General features: G+C 38.3%; 1 protein-coding gene across 1 annotated transcript in view; it reads left to right on the forward strand.

Annotated features, from left to right (window-relative positions):
- Positions 1-16281, forward strand: part of FUT10 (fucosyltransferase 10) — a 259413-nt gene that overhangs the window by 187570 nt on the left and 55562 nt on the right. Inside the window, exon 7 of the transcript XR_014258323.1 lies at positions 13467-13587. The gene's annotated coding sequence lies outside the window, so the exon portion shown is untranslated. The remainder of the gene's footprint in view (positions 1-13466; positions 13588-16281) is intronic.

The raw sequence follows: 16281 nt of genomic DNA on the forward strand, positions 1-16281 counted from the left end.
CCACCATCTTTAGCCCATCTATTCTTTTATCCTAGGTTTTTTCCTTCATAGCACTTTTCACTTCCTGACATTATTTTGTATATGTATTTGTCTATTTATTGTCTATCCCCCCAACCGGAATGTAGGCCTAGTGAGAACAAAGATGTCTGTCCTATTCATCACTGTGTCCCCAGTGCCTGGTCCCAGTGAATATTTATTGAATGAAAAATGAATGTATGAATAAATGAATGAGTGAACCGCTGCTCCAAGGAAGCTGCAGTAATAGTATTGGAGGATAAAGCAGAGGGCAGATAACTAAGTGTCCAGGCAGAGGTAGAAGTGACTGGTGGCTGCGGTCCCTTATACAGCGAGTTCAGTGGTTAAGCATCCTCTGCCCTCCCACACTCAACCTAGCTTAAGGCCACCCTGGGTGTTTTGGGAGCCTGAGGAGAAGGACTATTATCACCTTCTCTTGTTGCCTGCATTGCCTGACATTCTTCAGTTTACACTTTCCCCTTTGCATCCCTTGTCTGGATCTCTGCCTCTCAGCTTGGGTTTCCAAGAATTAAAATCTGAGCCTGCCCAATATCACTGATGAACATAGATGCAAAAATCCTCAACAAAATACTAGCAAACAGAATCCAACAGCACATTAAAAGGATCATACACCATGATCAAGTGGGGTTTATCCCAGGAATGCAAGGGTTCTTCAATATATGCAAATCAATCAATGTGATACACCATATTAACAAATTGAAGGAGAAAAACCATATGATCATCTCAATAGATGCAGAGAAAGCTTTTGACAAAATTCAACACCCATTTATGATAAAGAACCCTCCAGAAAGTAGGCATAGAGGGAACTTTCCTCAACATAATAAAGGCCATATATGACAAACCCACAGCCAACATCATCCTCAATGGTGAAAAACTGAAACCATTTCCACTAAAATCAGGAACAAGACAAGGTTGCCCACTCTCACCACTATTATTCAACACAGTTTTGGAAGTTTTAGCCACAGCAATCAGAGAAGAAAAAGAAATAAAAGGAATCCAAATTGGAAAAGAAGAAGTAAAGCTGTCACTGTTTGCAGATGACATGATACTATACATAGAGAATCCTAAAGATGCTACCAGAAAACTACTAGAGCTAATCAATGAATTTGGTAAAGTAGCAGGATACAAAATTAATGCACAGAAATCTCTTGCATTTGTATACACTGATGATGAAAAATCTGAAAGTGAAATTAAGAAAACACTCCCATTTACCACTGCAACAAAAAGAATTAAATACCTAGGAATAAACCTACCTAAGGAGACAAAGACCTGTATGCAGAAAATTATAAGACACTGATGAAAGAAATCAAAGGTGATACAAATAGATGGAGAGATAGACCATGTTCTTGGATTGGAAGAATCAACATTGTGAAAATGACTCTACTACCCAAAGCAATCTACAGATTCAATGCAATCCCTATCAAAGTACCACTGGCATTTTTCACAGAACTAGAACAAAACATTTCACAATTTGTATGGAAACACAAAAGACCCCGAATAGCCAAAGCAATCTTGAGAAAGAAAAACGGAGCTGGAGGAATCAGGCTCCCTGACTTCAGACTATACTACAAAGCTACAGTAATCAAGGCAGTATGGTACTGGCACAGAAACAGAAATATAGATCAATGGAACAGGATAGAAAGCCCAGAGATAAACCCACGCACATATGGTCACCTTATCTTTGATAAAGGAGGCAAGAATATACAGTGGAAAAAAAGACAGCCTCTTCAATAAATGGTGCTGGGAAAACTGGACAGCTACATGTAAAAGAATGAAATTAGAACACTTCCTAACACCATACACAAAAGTAAACTCAAAATGGATTAAAGACCTAAATGTAAGGCCAGACACTATCAAACTCTTAGAGGAAAACATAGGCAGAACACTCTATGACATACATCACAGCAAGAGCCTTTTTGACCCACCTCCTAGAGAAATGGAAATAAAAACAAAAATAAACAAATGGGACCTAATGAAACTTAAAAGCTTTTGCACAGCAAAGGAAACCATAAACAAGACGAAAAGACAACCCTCAGAATGGGAGAAAATATTTGCAAATGAAGCAACTGACAAAAGATTAAACTCCAAAATTTACAAGCAGCTCATGCAGCTCAATATCAAAAAAGCAAACAACCCAATCCAAAAATGGGCAGAAGACCTAAATAGACATTTCTCCAAAGAAGATATACAGATTGCCAACAAACACATGAAAGAATGCTCAACATCATTAATCATTAGAGAAATGCAAATCAAAACTACAATGAGATATCATCTCATAGCAATCAGAATGGCCATCATCAAAAAATCTACAAGCAATAAATGCTGGAGAGGGTGTGGAGAAAAGGGAACCCTCTTGCAATGTTGCTGGGAATGTAAATTGATAGAGCCACTATGGAGAACAGTATGGAGGTTCCTTAAAAAACTAAAAATAGAACTACCATACGACTCAGCAATCCCACTACTGGGCATATATCCTGAGAAAACCATAATTCAAAAAGAGTCATGTACCACAATGTTCACTGCAGCTCTATTTACAATAGCCAGGACATGGAAGCAACCTTAGTGTCCATCGACAGATGAATTGATAAAGAAGATGTGGCACATATATATAATGCAATATTACTCTACCATAAAAAACAAAATTGAGTTATTTGTAGTGAGGTGGATGGACCTAGAGTCTGTCATACAGAGTGAAGTCAGTCAGAAAGAGAAAAACAAATACCATATGCTAACACATATATATGGAATCTAAAAAAAAAAAAAAAAAAAAAAAAGGTCATGAAGACCCTAGGGGCAAGACGGGAATAAAGATGCAGACCTACTAGAGAATGGACTTGAGGATAAGGGGAGGGGGAAGGGTAAGCTGGGACAAAGTGAGAGAGTGGCATGGACATATATACACTACCAAACATAAAACAGATAACTAGTGGGAAGCAGCCGCATAGCACAGGGAGATCAGCTCGGTGCTTTGTGACCACCTAGAGGGGTGGGATAGGGAGGGTGGGAGGGAGGGAGATGCAAGAGGGAAGAGATATGGGAACATATGTATATGTATAACTGATTCACTTTGTTATAAAGCAGAAACTAACACACCATTGTAAAGCAATTATGCTCCAATAAAGATGTTAAAAAATTTAAAAAAAATCTGAGTCTGCCATCTATGATCTTTGACATAAACAGGCTCAGCTGCTTATAGATGATGGATGCAATTACAACCACCTTTAGCAGAGATGCTTGCCTCTTCATTAAATTTTGTTTGAAAAAGGAGGAATGCATATTTATCCTTTGGACTCTAGCGTTCATAAAGTGTTCGCCTCTCCTCCTTTCTTAGACCCTTGAGGGGCAAGCATGTTCTCAGTTCAAACCTTAACCTTGGCTTTGACCCTTCACCTCTCCCTCCCCGGCCCAAGTGACTCTTCATGAACAGCTGGACTATTTTTTAATACCTCTTTAATACGCAAGAGCTATTCCTATAGTAACAGTCACTATCACCTCGGGGAATCTGACTGCATCCACATCAGAACAGCTGTGATGACCTGTCAACTTTCCCAGGGGTCACTTTAACTTTGTTTTGGTTGTGACATGGGATCAGGGTCTGGGAGTCCTCAGTGGGGTTCAGGCTGCTATCCAGCCCAGATACATTTGTACTTGGAAAGCCAATCACACACGTATGGCTGAGTGGGGTTTAGTTGTTCTGTTTTCTTTTGTTTTTTTCATTTTTTTTCCCTCAGATGCTTTTGTTCCATCCCTTAAAGCCACAGACTAGGCTGGGAGGCATTTCTCAGGCTCTTCCTAAAATGTAATAAGGTGAGTTATCAGATGTGTAAATTGAAAATCCATAAAATTCTGTTTTTAAACTTGAAGGTTATTAGGGTCCCTTTTCAACCAAACTGGGACTGTTTCCTAGGGGAAAAGATGTTTAAGATGAGACCAGAGGAGGAATAGGTTTCGTCTGAGTGAAGGATAGTGGGGGAGGGAAAACAGTACAGAGGAGAGAAGACAGCACACTGGAGAAATGGCAAGAAGCTCGGCAGAGCTGGCGTCTGACGGTGGGGCAGGATTTGTGGGGAAGAGTCTAGAGGAGACGGCAGGGACCAGCCCTTGAGGGCTGGATGATCCACGTGAAGGATTCAGAATTGTATTCTGAAGGCAATGGCGAACAATGGAAGTATTTACAGTTAGAGAGAGCACGACTATTTTTATATTTTAAAAATATCACTCTTGCTGCAGAGTGGACTATGGACCAGAGAGGGGAAATTTGAAGGTGGGTGGGAGGTTATAATAGCACAGGGACAAACGATGGATGTAGCTTGAACAAAAGTATAAAAACTGCAGTGCAAAAAAAATTTTAAAAAATAAAAAATAAATTTAAAAAAATTGCAGTGCAGAAAAGTGGATAGATTTTTTTTAGTAGACTTTATTTTTTATCTTATGTATTTATCATTTTTAATAGACTTTATTTCTTAGAGCAGTTTTAAGTTTACAGAAAAATTATGTAGAGGTCCACCTACTAACTCCTCCCCCTGTGCCTGTGCACACAGTTTCTCCTACTACTAACATCTTGCCATGAGTGTGGTATGTTTGTTAAAACTGATACATCATTACTGACAAATGATTATTACCTAAGGTCCATAGTTCCCATTAGGGCTTACTCTTTGTCTGGTACAGGTCTATAGGTCTTGACAAATGCATAATGTCGTCTATTTACCATTACACTATCCTACAGAATAGTTTCACTGCCCTAAAAATTCGCTGGGCTCCACCTAGTTATCCGTTGCTCCCTACCTGAAATCCCTGGCAACCAATGATCTTTGCACTGTCCTACAGTTTCGACTTTCCAGTATGTAATATAGTTGGCATCATACATTACATACTACATTACATTACGTACATTTTTTTCGAGCTGGCTTCTTTCACTTAGCAAGTTTCCCTCATGTCTTTTTGTGGCTTGATCACTCTTTTTTTTTTTTTTTTACATCACTGAGTAATATTCCATTGTATGGATGTACCACTGTTTGTTTATACATTCACCTATTGAAGGACATCTTGGTTGCTTTCAATTTTTGGCAATTATGATCAAAGCTACTATAAACATTCATGTGCAAGTTTTGTGTGACTATGTTTTCAACTCCCTTGGATAAATACCTAGGAGCAGAATTGCCAGGTCATATGGTAAGCCTGTGTTTAGCCTTCTAAGAATCTAGTAAACGGTCTTCCAAAGTGGCTGTACCATTTTGCTTTCCCACCAGTAATGAATGAGAGTTCCAGTTGCTCCAAATCCTTGCCAGCATTTGGTGTTATCAGTGTTTTGGATTTTAGCCATTTTACTAGGTGTGTAGTGGTATCTCATCGTATCAATTTGCAATTCTCTAATGACATATGGTGTTGAACATCTTTTCATATGCTTATTTGCCATCTGTATATCTTCTTTGGTGAGGTATCTTTTCAGATATTTTGCCCAGTTTTAAATTGGGTGTTTTCTTACTGTTGAGTTTTTAAAGTTCTTTTTATTTTAGATTCTAGTACTTCATTAGATATATGCTTTATGAAAATTTTCTCCCAGACTGTGGATTATACTTTCATTCTCTCAACAGTGCCTTTTGTGGAGCACATTTTAATTTTAAAGAAGTCCAGCTTATCAATTTTTTCCTTAATAGATAATGTTTTTGCTGTATCTAAAAAGTCATCACCAAACCCAAAGTCATCTAGATTTTCTTCTTTGTTGTCTTGCAGGAGTTGCATAGTTTTGTGTTTTACGTTTAGGTCTATGATCCACTTTTAGTTAATATTGATATTTTTGTGAAAGATGTAAGGTCTTGTTTAGATTCATTTTCTTGCATATGGATGTCCTGTTGTTCCAGCACTGGACAGCACTATTTGTTGTACCAGCACTATTTGTTCAAAGAACCATCCTTTCTCCATTTAATTGCATTTGCTTTTTTGGTCAAAGATCAGTTGACTATATTTGTGTGGGCCTATTTCTGTGCTCTCTATTCTGTTTCACTGATCTTTTTACCTGTTCTTTCACCAATATCATACTGTCTTGATTATTGTAGCTTTATAGTAAGTTAGGTAATGTCATCCTCTGACTTTGCTCTTCTCCTTCAATATTGTGTTGGCTATTCTGGGTCTATTACCTTCCCATGCAAACTTTAGAGTCAATTTGTTAATCTCCACAAAATAACTCATTGGGATTTTGATTGAAATTTCATTAAATCTATAGATCAGGCTGAGAGGAACTGACATCTTAAGAATATTGAGTTTTCCTGTTCATGAACATGGAATATCTCTTCATTCACTTAGATCTTCTGTGAATCCTTCATCAGAGTTTTATAGTTATCTTCATATAGAATTATATATATTTTGTTAGATTTATGCCTAAATGTTTTACTTTTGGAGGGTGCTAATGTAAATGGTGTTGTGTTTTTAATTTCAAATTCCAGTTGTTCATTACTGTTATATAGGAAAGCAGTTCACTTTTGTATGTTAACCCTTAAGTAGATGTTAGCTATAGTGTTTTTATAAATTTTTCCTATCAAGTTGAGAAAATTCTCTTCTATTCATAGTTTGCTGAAAGTTTTTTTTTATCATGAATGAGTGTTAGATTTTATCAAATGAGATAGAGAATTTTTTCTGTATCTACTGATACCATCATATGATTTTTCTTCTTTAGCCTGATTGATGGATTACATTAGTTGATTTCTGAATGTGTACCTGGGATAAATCTTATTTGGTCATGGTGTATGATCTTTTTACACAGTTTTGTATTCAATTGCTAATACTTTCTTGAGGATTTTTGCATCCATGTTAATGAGAGATATTGGTCTGTAATTTTCTTTCTCTGTAACTTCTTTGTCTGGTTTTGCTATTAGAACAATGTCGGCCTCATAAAATTGATTAGGAAGTATTCTTTCTGCTTCCATTTTCTGGAACATGTTGCCAAGAATTGGTATTAATTTCTCCTTTAAGTGTTTGGTAGAATTCAACAGTGAGACCACCTGGGCCTGGTGTGTTCTGCTTTGGGAGATTATTAATTATTGATTCAATTTCTCTAATAGATATAGGCCTATTGAGTGTATCTATTTCTCCTTATATGAGTTCTGGTACATTGTACCTTTCAAGAGCTTGGCCTATTTCATCTTGGTTATCAAATTTGTGGGAATAAAGTTGTGTATAATACTTTATTATTCTTTTTTCCCTTTTATTATCCTTTTAATGTCCATGGAATCAGTATTCTTTCATTTGTGATAATAGTAATTTGTGTCTTCTATTTTTTATTCTTAGTTAGCCTAGCTAGAGGTTCATCGATTTTATTGATCTTTTCAAGAAAAGCTTTTGGTTTTACTGATGTCCTCTATTAATTTCCTATTTTCAATTTTATTGATTTTTGCTCCATTTTTATTCTTTCTTTAATTCTGTTTAATTTGAATTTAATTTGCTTTCTTTTTCTAGTTTCCCAAAGTAGAAGCTTAGATTACTAAGTTTAGATCTGTCTTCTTTTCTAATATATGCTTTAATTTCCTTCTAAGTACGGCTTTTGCTACATTCCACAAGCTTTGATGTTTTAATTTGATTTTCAGTTAGTTCAAAATATTTTAAAGTTTCTCTTGAAACTTTTTCTTTGACCCATGTGTTATTTAAAATTGTGTTGTTTAATTTCCAAATATTTGGGGATTTTCCAGCCACCTTTCTGTTACTGATTTCTAAATTAATCCCAATATGGTCTGAGAACATAATTTGTATGATTTCTACTCTTTCAAAATTGTTAAGGCATATTTTGTGGCCAGGAATGTGGTCTACTTTGGTGGATGTTCCATGTGACCCTGAGAAGAATGTGTATTCTACTGTTGTTAGATGAAGTATTCTAAAAATGTCAATTGATTGATATGCTATTCAGTTCAACTGTATACTTACTGATTTTCTGTCTGTGGGATCTTGTAATTACTGATAGAAAGAAGCTAGGTTTTAAAAAATACATGTCGTTTGGATTTTAGCCATTCTAATAAGTGTGTAGCGATATCTCATTGTTGTTTTTATTTATTGTTTCATCTCAAAACAATCTCAAACTTTCAGAAAATTTCCAGATACAGTACAAAGATTTTTTTCCTCCCCTGAATTACTTGAGAATAAGTTACCTATCTAATGTTCCACCATCTTTGTACACTTTAGGGTGTATTTCCTACAAACAAGGACACTTTCCAACATTAACCCAATACAACCATATACATCAGCCTCTCAGGCTGTCTCAGTCAACAGTGCTAAGGGATATACATATACATATGCCTGTAGGTGTATATATTACATCTATATTTATTTATTTATATACCTCTATATATCTCTATCTCTATTTATGTCTATCTATATATCTATATTAAAAATCTTAAATTCACACCTGAACCTCCAATTCCTAGTCCAACACAACAGGGTTCAATCTAGTTTTTCTCCCTTTCCATTCTAGCACTCCCTGCTGTTCTCATCCCACTCTGGCTCTGATACCCTGGGCCACTGCAGCTCCCTGTCACCCCCACATCGATGTTGATGCCTGCCTTCCTTGGTCCCACCTCATGGTTTTGGTACTGAATATTCAGGAAAGGAAAGGGAGGGAAGAGCAGGGGGCGATGTAGAGAAATGAATGAACAGATTTGGCAGAGACTTAGGAGATAGAATAAATAGGACTTGATGATTAATCAGATGTGGAGGTGGAGGAGGAGCAGGAGTCACAGGTGATGCTCAGGGATGATTCAGGTAGAGAACAGAGAACAGAAACAGGCTTGGGGAATGTGTGGGAGTGGAATGGACATGGTGGAAATGCAGCTTGAGAGAGAAATCTGGCTTCCAGTATCGATTTGGTGTCCATCAGATTATATATAATATTTAACGGCATGGAGGGAATTCCCTGGCAGTCCAGTGGTTAGCATTCAGCACTTTCACTGCCATGGTCCGGGTTCAATCCCTGGTTGGGGAACTAAGATCCCGCAGCATGGCCAAAAAACAAACAAACAAACCAAAAACAAAAAAAAAATGGGCATGGAAGCAGATGGTACTTCCCCAGGAACATATATGTCAATTAGAAGAAATCCTAGAGAAGTCTGTAGAGCACTCTAAGAAGTGGGCAGAGAATAAGAGTGAGCTATGACAGAGAAGGAGCAGCTTGCAGAGTGTCAGAGAAGGCTAGGGAAGGAGGTCGGCTGAGGCAGATGCTGTCAACAGGTCAAGTAAGATGAGGACAGAAACATGCCTCCTGGGTTCAGCCATGGTTCAGCCATGAGTTAGTGACTACCATTGTCAGTCAAGTAGGTGGGAGTGGTGATGGTAGGGACAGTTGACTGAAAAGGGAATGCCAGTTTAGAAAGTGTAGAAAGTAAGTAGCAACTGTCTCAGGAAATCTGTGAATCAGCAAAGAAAAATAAAAAGTCTAAGTGGGTGGGGGGACAGACAGTCAATATTGATGAGAGAATTATGCAAGTTAAAATACTGTTGGAAGGTATTGAAGACCCAGGGATGAGGGGAAGTAAATGCTGTAGGTCTCTGATGAGGCTAGAGGTCAGTCACTGTCATACTTGAGGGAGAACAAACATCACCTAGAAAACTTTAAAAATGCACAGTTCTTTGATGCTAAATCTAGAGATTCTGATTTTGAAGGTTTGGACTGAGGCTTCTGTACCTTGTCAAGCCTTCCGTGCCTAGGTGATAATGATGCTGGTATTTCACAGATGATACTTTGAGCAACAAGAGAAGAAAAAAGGATGGAAAGCACCATGGTAGGATTCTCTGGGGACGGAAAAAGAGATGTTTCATCTGTTATAACAGGAGCAGGTGTCGGCACATGTGTTGTCTGGAGATAGAAAGTTTAGTGGTTCTTGTCTGGTGTGTTCTGTTTTCTCTATGAATGAAATAGGGGGTGCATTTTCCCTTGAGAATGAGGGGTCAAGAAGTTTGAAGAGAGTGGCAAAGATTGGAAATACGTAGCATGGAGAATGGGAAATTGTGTATGAGTAAGATAAAGAGGGATTTCTGAGAAGTTTGAGAACTGAGATGAGGTTTATAAATTATGAATTTATAGTGGCAATCGTCTGCCGTGTTTTTCACTTATCTCTGAGTCCAGTATCCCAGTGTGAGCACCGAGAAAATGGTCAGCTGGACTGATCTAGGGTTTGTGTTTTGTCAGCTATGAAAGCTAGAAAGATAATGCAGAAAGGAATTGCATTTAGTCCCAACAAAATTGTTGAGATGATGAATTCCAAAATGAACAAGAGAAGTTAAAGACAGGACTCTAATGAGGCAAAGGGAGATGGGACAAGGAACAGAGGTCTCAGAGGAGCCCCACATGGACGGACAGAGCTTTGTGGTCACTGGGGGGAATTCTTGATGGAAAGATTTCCATTTCTGTTGTTCTGGGAGAAGCTAAACTGTGTAGGTTGTGGTCATGAGAGTGGAATAATAATGTAGAGTGGAGACAAAGGTCACTAGAGATGAAAGAGGTCAAGGAAGGTAGACCCCAAGGCCTTTCTTTGGTGGGTTGTCTCCAACAGCTTTACCTTTCTAGCACACTAGAAATAGGACGGGCCAAATTACGCATGTATTATTTTTGTCTGAATGTGCATTTCAATCAATGCATTACTTCTGTAAAGAAAGAACCTATCCAGAGTGAGCTCTAATGACAGAATGTCTTTGTTACTTCAAGGAACTCAGAGGCTCAGAAATCAGATCACTTACCTTACTCTGCTTAAGGGAAGAGCAGCTTAGATAAAGGTACTAATTAAATCAGTATCGCTCTTTTCCTCATTGTGAGTAACTTAAAAATGGCCCTATAACTGTGCTTTTATAAGTATGGTCGTCAGAGCCCCTGCATTAAAATCACATGGGGGTGATAGTTCAAAATGCATACTCTGGGGTCAACACTAGACCTATTAATACAGTTGACTAGAGTTGGGTGCTGAGTTGGGTGGAGCTGGAATCTGTATTTTAACTAGATCTTCAAAAGACTCTTATGCACACACTATACATAAACATACACATGTGTGTACGTGAGTACACATGCTTCCTGTGTGCGAGGAGCATGTTAGTCTTGTTGATGCACGGGATTCATGTCCAGACCCACATTCTCTGACGTGTGCCCTCTCTGTGCTTCACTGGAGCACATTTTCATTCTAGCAACTCTAGCTCCCTTTCTTACATAAATGCTAATACAGAGAATAGAGACAGCAATAAAGTGCCTCCCTGCTTATTACTCTAAGGGATACAAAATATTCTCCAGGGTATTTTAAGCAAATATTTTTTTACAGATTTTACCTTTGCGTGAAATACAGAGCTTGACTCCATGATACCTACCCCCAGTGAGGGCACAATCTTTGAACTCTTAAAAAGTAAATATCACATTCACTGATTTTTTTTTAAGTCTTGTAGGGACTTTTTTTTTTTTTTTAATTTATTTTTACTTTTTTTGGCTGTGTTGGGTCTTCGTTTCTGTGCGAGGGCTTTCTCCAGCTGCGGCAAGCGGGGGCCACTCTTCATCGCGGCGCGCGGGCCTCTCACCATCGCAGCCTCTCTTGTTGCGGAGCACAGGCTCCAGACGCGCAGGCTCAGGGATTGTGGCTCACGGGCGTAGTCGCTCCGCGGCACGTGGGATCTTCCCAGACCAGAGCTCGAACCCGTGTCCCCTGCATTAGCAGGCAGATTCTCAACCACTGCGCCACCACGGAAGCCCACATTCACTGATTTTTTTTTAATGAAGCTGTATGTTAGTCCAGGGTGAACTGGTGAAGAAGAATTTCAGGTTTCCAAATGTCAGAGAAAGGACAACACCACAGCCTGCTTTAAGAAGAAACCAAATGTTCTAATTAACATTTTTATCTTTGACATTTCCTGGCTGCCTTTATATGTCCCTGGGGCTATTATTGTAGTTTAACTTTTAAAAATAAAAATCCCATATTCACTCTTACCCCCATTTTTATAGGCAGTTAATCTCACATAGTTCACCTGCTCCGTTGATATTTACATTGCTAATGCCACTTAAGGAAGGTAATCAGAATGCTTACAACATTTTGGTCTGTTTAGTTTAATGCAACAATCGTCTGAGATAAAAGTACCAGTTACTCTGTTCCAATAACAAACTCAATAAATTTTTTTCTTGGGGTTAATGTGTTCTCTTATTTCAGTTTTCCTTCACGCTTTGTCTTCATTTCCAAAAAGCATCACATTTATTCCTATGCTTCGTTTCCTATTCAACATTTGGATACAGCCATTGACATCTGTCAGGTTCTCAATGACTTATTTGAAAGTTCTCCAGCTCCCCTTGCCCCTGGTATTTTTTAAAGCATTCATAAAAAACCTGAAAAGATGGAATTATAGCAAGTTTACATTTTGCAGCTGGTTTGCACATCATAGAGCAAGTTGTGTTGTGATATTAAAAGAAAAAGAAGGTGGAAGGAATAAAATGGTCATTTATTGAGCAATACTTTATGCCAGAATATGTGCGAAATGTGCTATATCTTCTTTCATTTAATCCTCACCAAAATTTTGGCAGTTGGGATTATGATGACTATTTTTACAGATTAAGAAATAGTCAAGGCTCCCAGAGGTGAAGTAATTCACTCAAGTTCTCCTTTTTCATCAAGTATCCCCCAAACCATTTATATTTTCAATATCTTTATCTTTCCCAGATCCTTTCCCTTATTATATAACATGTTAACAATCTCAGAACCTAAAAAACCAAATCTTCCTTTGACTGTAACTCTGTAACATTTGTTTTCTTCACAGCCAACGTCTGGAGGGACCTGCCTACGTTCTTTGTTTTTGCTCCTTCATATCTTAACCAGAAACAATCTGGCTTCAACTTCGACCTACTAATAATTAAGCACGGGCGTTAGCACAAATGCATTGTCCACTCTGGTCCTCACCTGGCATGCAACATTCAGTGCTGACTATGTTTGACTCACTAGCAGGGTTGTTAAGCAGATTAAAAGAGTTAATTCAAGAAATTCAGAAGTGTTCATGGCACATAGGAAATGGCATTGTTTGTATTATATATGTATTATATATTATATATGTGTAATATATATATATATATATATATATATATATATATATTTTTTTTTTTTTTTTTTTCCCTCCTGCATGTTATGCTGTTTTAACATCTTAAAAATATTCCTTTCTGGCTGGGGAGAGACCGCTCCTCCCTGGTCTAACCAATTCCTAGAGGCAAGCTAGGGCTCAGCTGGGAGCATGGCCTTGTTATGCAAACTAAGCAAATCCGGAGCCTGGCTTCCTCTATCTGGCCCCTGCACCCCGGGAGATGATATTCCTTTGCCTTGATCCTAAGGCCAGGTACCAGGCAACTAGAGACCATCCCTATAGCCCAAAGCTCGCTGAAATGATTCAAACCAGCCAGCCCTAAACTGTTTACTTGCCCTGCTTTGTCTCTCCTGCAGAAACTCCAATAAAGGCCATGGTCTAAGTGCTCCCCTGCTTCCTGTCTTCTGCCTCCTGAGTCCCCTGGTGTTTCTCCAAGTGGCACTGGGTGCTGTGCTATGTCTCCTGTTTCTAGGACCTGTGAGTATAATACATTTGTTTTCCTGAATCACTCCTTGGTCTCCTCTTGTGGCCCCCAATGACTGACCATCTCATAAAAAAAGCCAACAGAAACCCTCATTGTTAGCTGTTGTTGATGTGTGGCAGCGGTTGGTACTCCTAGGCTCCTGTTAACACAATGATCGGGGTCTCTATCCACCTTACAAATTGTACATTTTTAGTTTCTTTTACTAGTTTCTGTTTTCTTTACTGCCCTTAGACTCAGTCAAGAGGGGTCCTTGCTCCAGGTTTCACCTTCACATTAAAAAAATCAGTTATGTTGAGATGTAATACAGGTACAATAACTTTCATTGATTATCGTTTTTTAACTATAATAAGATTAGGTAGTTATTCATTTTTTGTTTAAAAAAACAATCCATTGGCATAAGGAGAAACAATATCTGTAACACTCTAGATCTCAAGTGGCAGTTTCACTAGTGTTCATTTTATTTATATCTCAATATGTATTAACTATATTATCTTTATATGTTCTCTTGTATGCTTCAGATATCACATGCTACGAATGTAGTTAACTATTTAAGTTTTGACAGATATGTAGAGTCCTATAACTTCCACCATAATCATAAACATTTCCCTCACCCCAAAATGCCTCCTGCCTCTTCGAATCAATCTTCTCCCCCTATTCTTGGTCTTTGGCAACAGTTAATCTTTCTGTCATTATAGTTTTGTCTTCTCTAAAATTGTGTATAAATGGAAACTACAGTATTTAGTCTTTGGTGTCTGGATTCTTCCACGTAGCATCACAGTTTTGAGATTCATGCATGTTGTTCCATAGCAGTAATTTGTTCTTTTTTATAGCTGAGAAGTATACGATTATTACGCAAACACCAGGCAATGGACATTTGTGTTGTTTCTAGTTTTGAGCTGTTAGGAATAAAACTGCTATAAACATTTGAATACAAGTCCTTGTGTGGACATACGTCTTAGTTTCTATGGGGTTTACCTGGGGATAAGGGAGGGGAGGGTTGAATTGGGAGACTGGGATTGACATATACACACTACTATATATAAAATAGATAACTAATAAGAACTTACTGTATAGCACAGGGCACTCTACTCAGTACTCTGTAATAACCTATATGGAAAAGAATCTAAAAAAATAGAGTATAACTGATTCACTTTGCTGTACACCTGACACTACACAACATTGTACAATAAATCAACTATATTCCAGTAAAAATTAAAAATAATTTTATATGGAGTAAATATCTCAAAGTGAGATATTTGGATCTTATGGTAAGTAGATGTTTAACTTTATAAGAAAATGCCAAACCATTTTCCAAAGTGGTTACACCCTTTTGCATTCCTGAGCAATCTATGACAGTTTCCATACCTCCACATTCTTGTTTTTTTTAAAATAATTTTTATTGGAGTATAATTGCTTCACAATACTGTGTTAGTTTCTGTTGTACAACAAAGTGAATCAGCCACATGCATACACATGTCCCCATAGTCCCCTCCTTGAGCCTCCCTCCCATCCTCCCTACCCCACCCGTCTAGGTCATTGCAAAGCACCAAGCCGATCTCGCTGTGCTACGCAGCTGCTTCCCACCATCCAAGTATTTTACATTTGGTAGTGTATATATGTCGATGCTACTCTCACTTTGCCCCAGCTTCCCCCTCCCACCCTGTGTCTTCAAGTCCATTCTCTGTGTCTACATCTTTATTCCTGCCATGCAACTAGGTTCATCAGTACCATTTTTTTTTTTTTTTAGATTCCTTATGTATGCGTTAACATATGGTATTTGTTTTTCTCTTTCTGACTTATTTCACTCTGATCAATGGTACAGAATGCCCAGAGATAAACCCATGCACATATGGGTACCTAATTTATGACAAAGGAGATAAGAACATACAATGGAGAAAAGACAGCCTCTTCAGTAAATGGTGCTGGGAAAACTGGACAGCTACATGTAAAAGAATGAAATTAGAACACTCCCTAACACCATACACAAAAATAAACTCCAAATGGATTAAAGACTTAAATGTAAGACCAGACACTATAAAACTCTTAGAGGAAAACATAGGAAAAACACTCTTTGACATAAACCACAACAAGATCTTTTTTGACCCACTTCCTAGAGTAACGGAAATTAAAACAAAAATTTAAAAATGGGACTTAGGGCTTCCCTGGTGGCGCAGTGGTTGAGAGTCTGCCTGCCAATGCAGGGGACGCGGGTCCGAGCCCTGGTCTGGGAGGATCCCACATGCCGTGGAGCAACTAGGCCTGTGAGCCACAACTAGTGAGACTGCACGTCTGGAGCCTGTGCTCTGCAACAAGAGAGGCCGCGATAGTGAGAGGCCCGCGCACTGCGATGAAGAGTGGCCCCTGCTCGCCGCAACTAGAGAAAGCCCTCGCACAGAAACGAAGACCCAACACACCAAAAATAAATAAATAAATAATTAAATTAAAAAAATAAAAAATAAAAAAAATAAAAATGGGACTTAATTAAATTTAAAAGCTTTTGCACAGCAAAGGAAACCATAAACAAGACATAGGTCCACATTCTTTAACTCCCTTTCTTTTTCTTGTTTGTTTTTTTTTTTTTTTTGGTATGCAGTATCTTGGTTCCTTGACCAGGGATCGAACCCATGCCCCCTGCATTGGGAACACAGAGTCTTAACCACTGGACCACCAGGGCAGTCCCCATAGCT

The sequence above is a fragment of the Balaenoptera physalus genome, assembly GCF_965194825.1.
Source record: "Balaenoptera physalus genome assembly, chromosome: 21".
NCBI classification, from domain to species: Eukaryota; Metazoa; Chordata; class Mammalia; order Artiodactyla; family Balaenopteridae; genus Balaenoptera; species Balaenoptera physalus.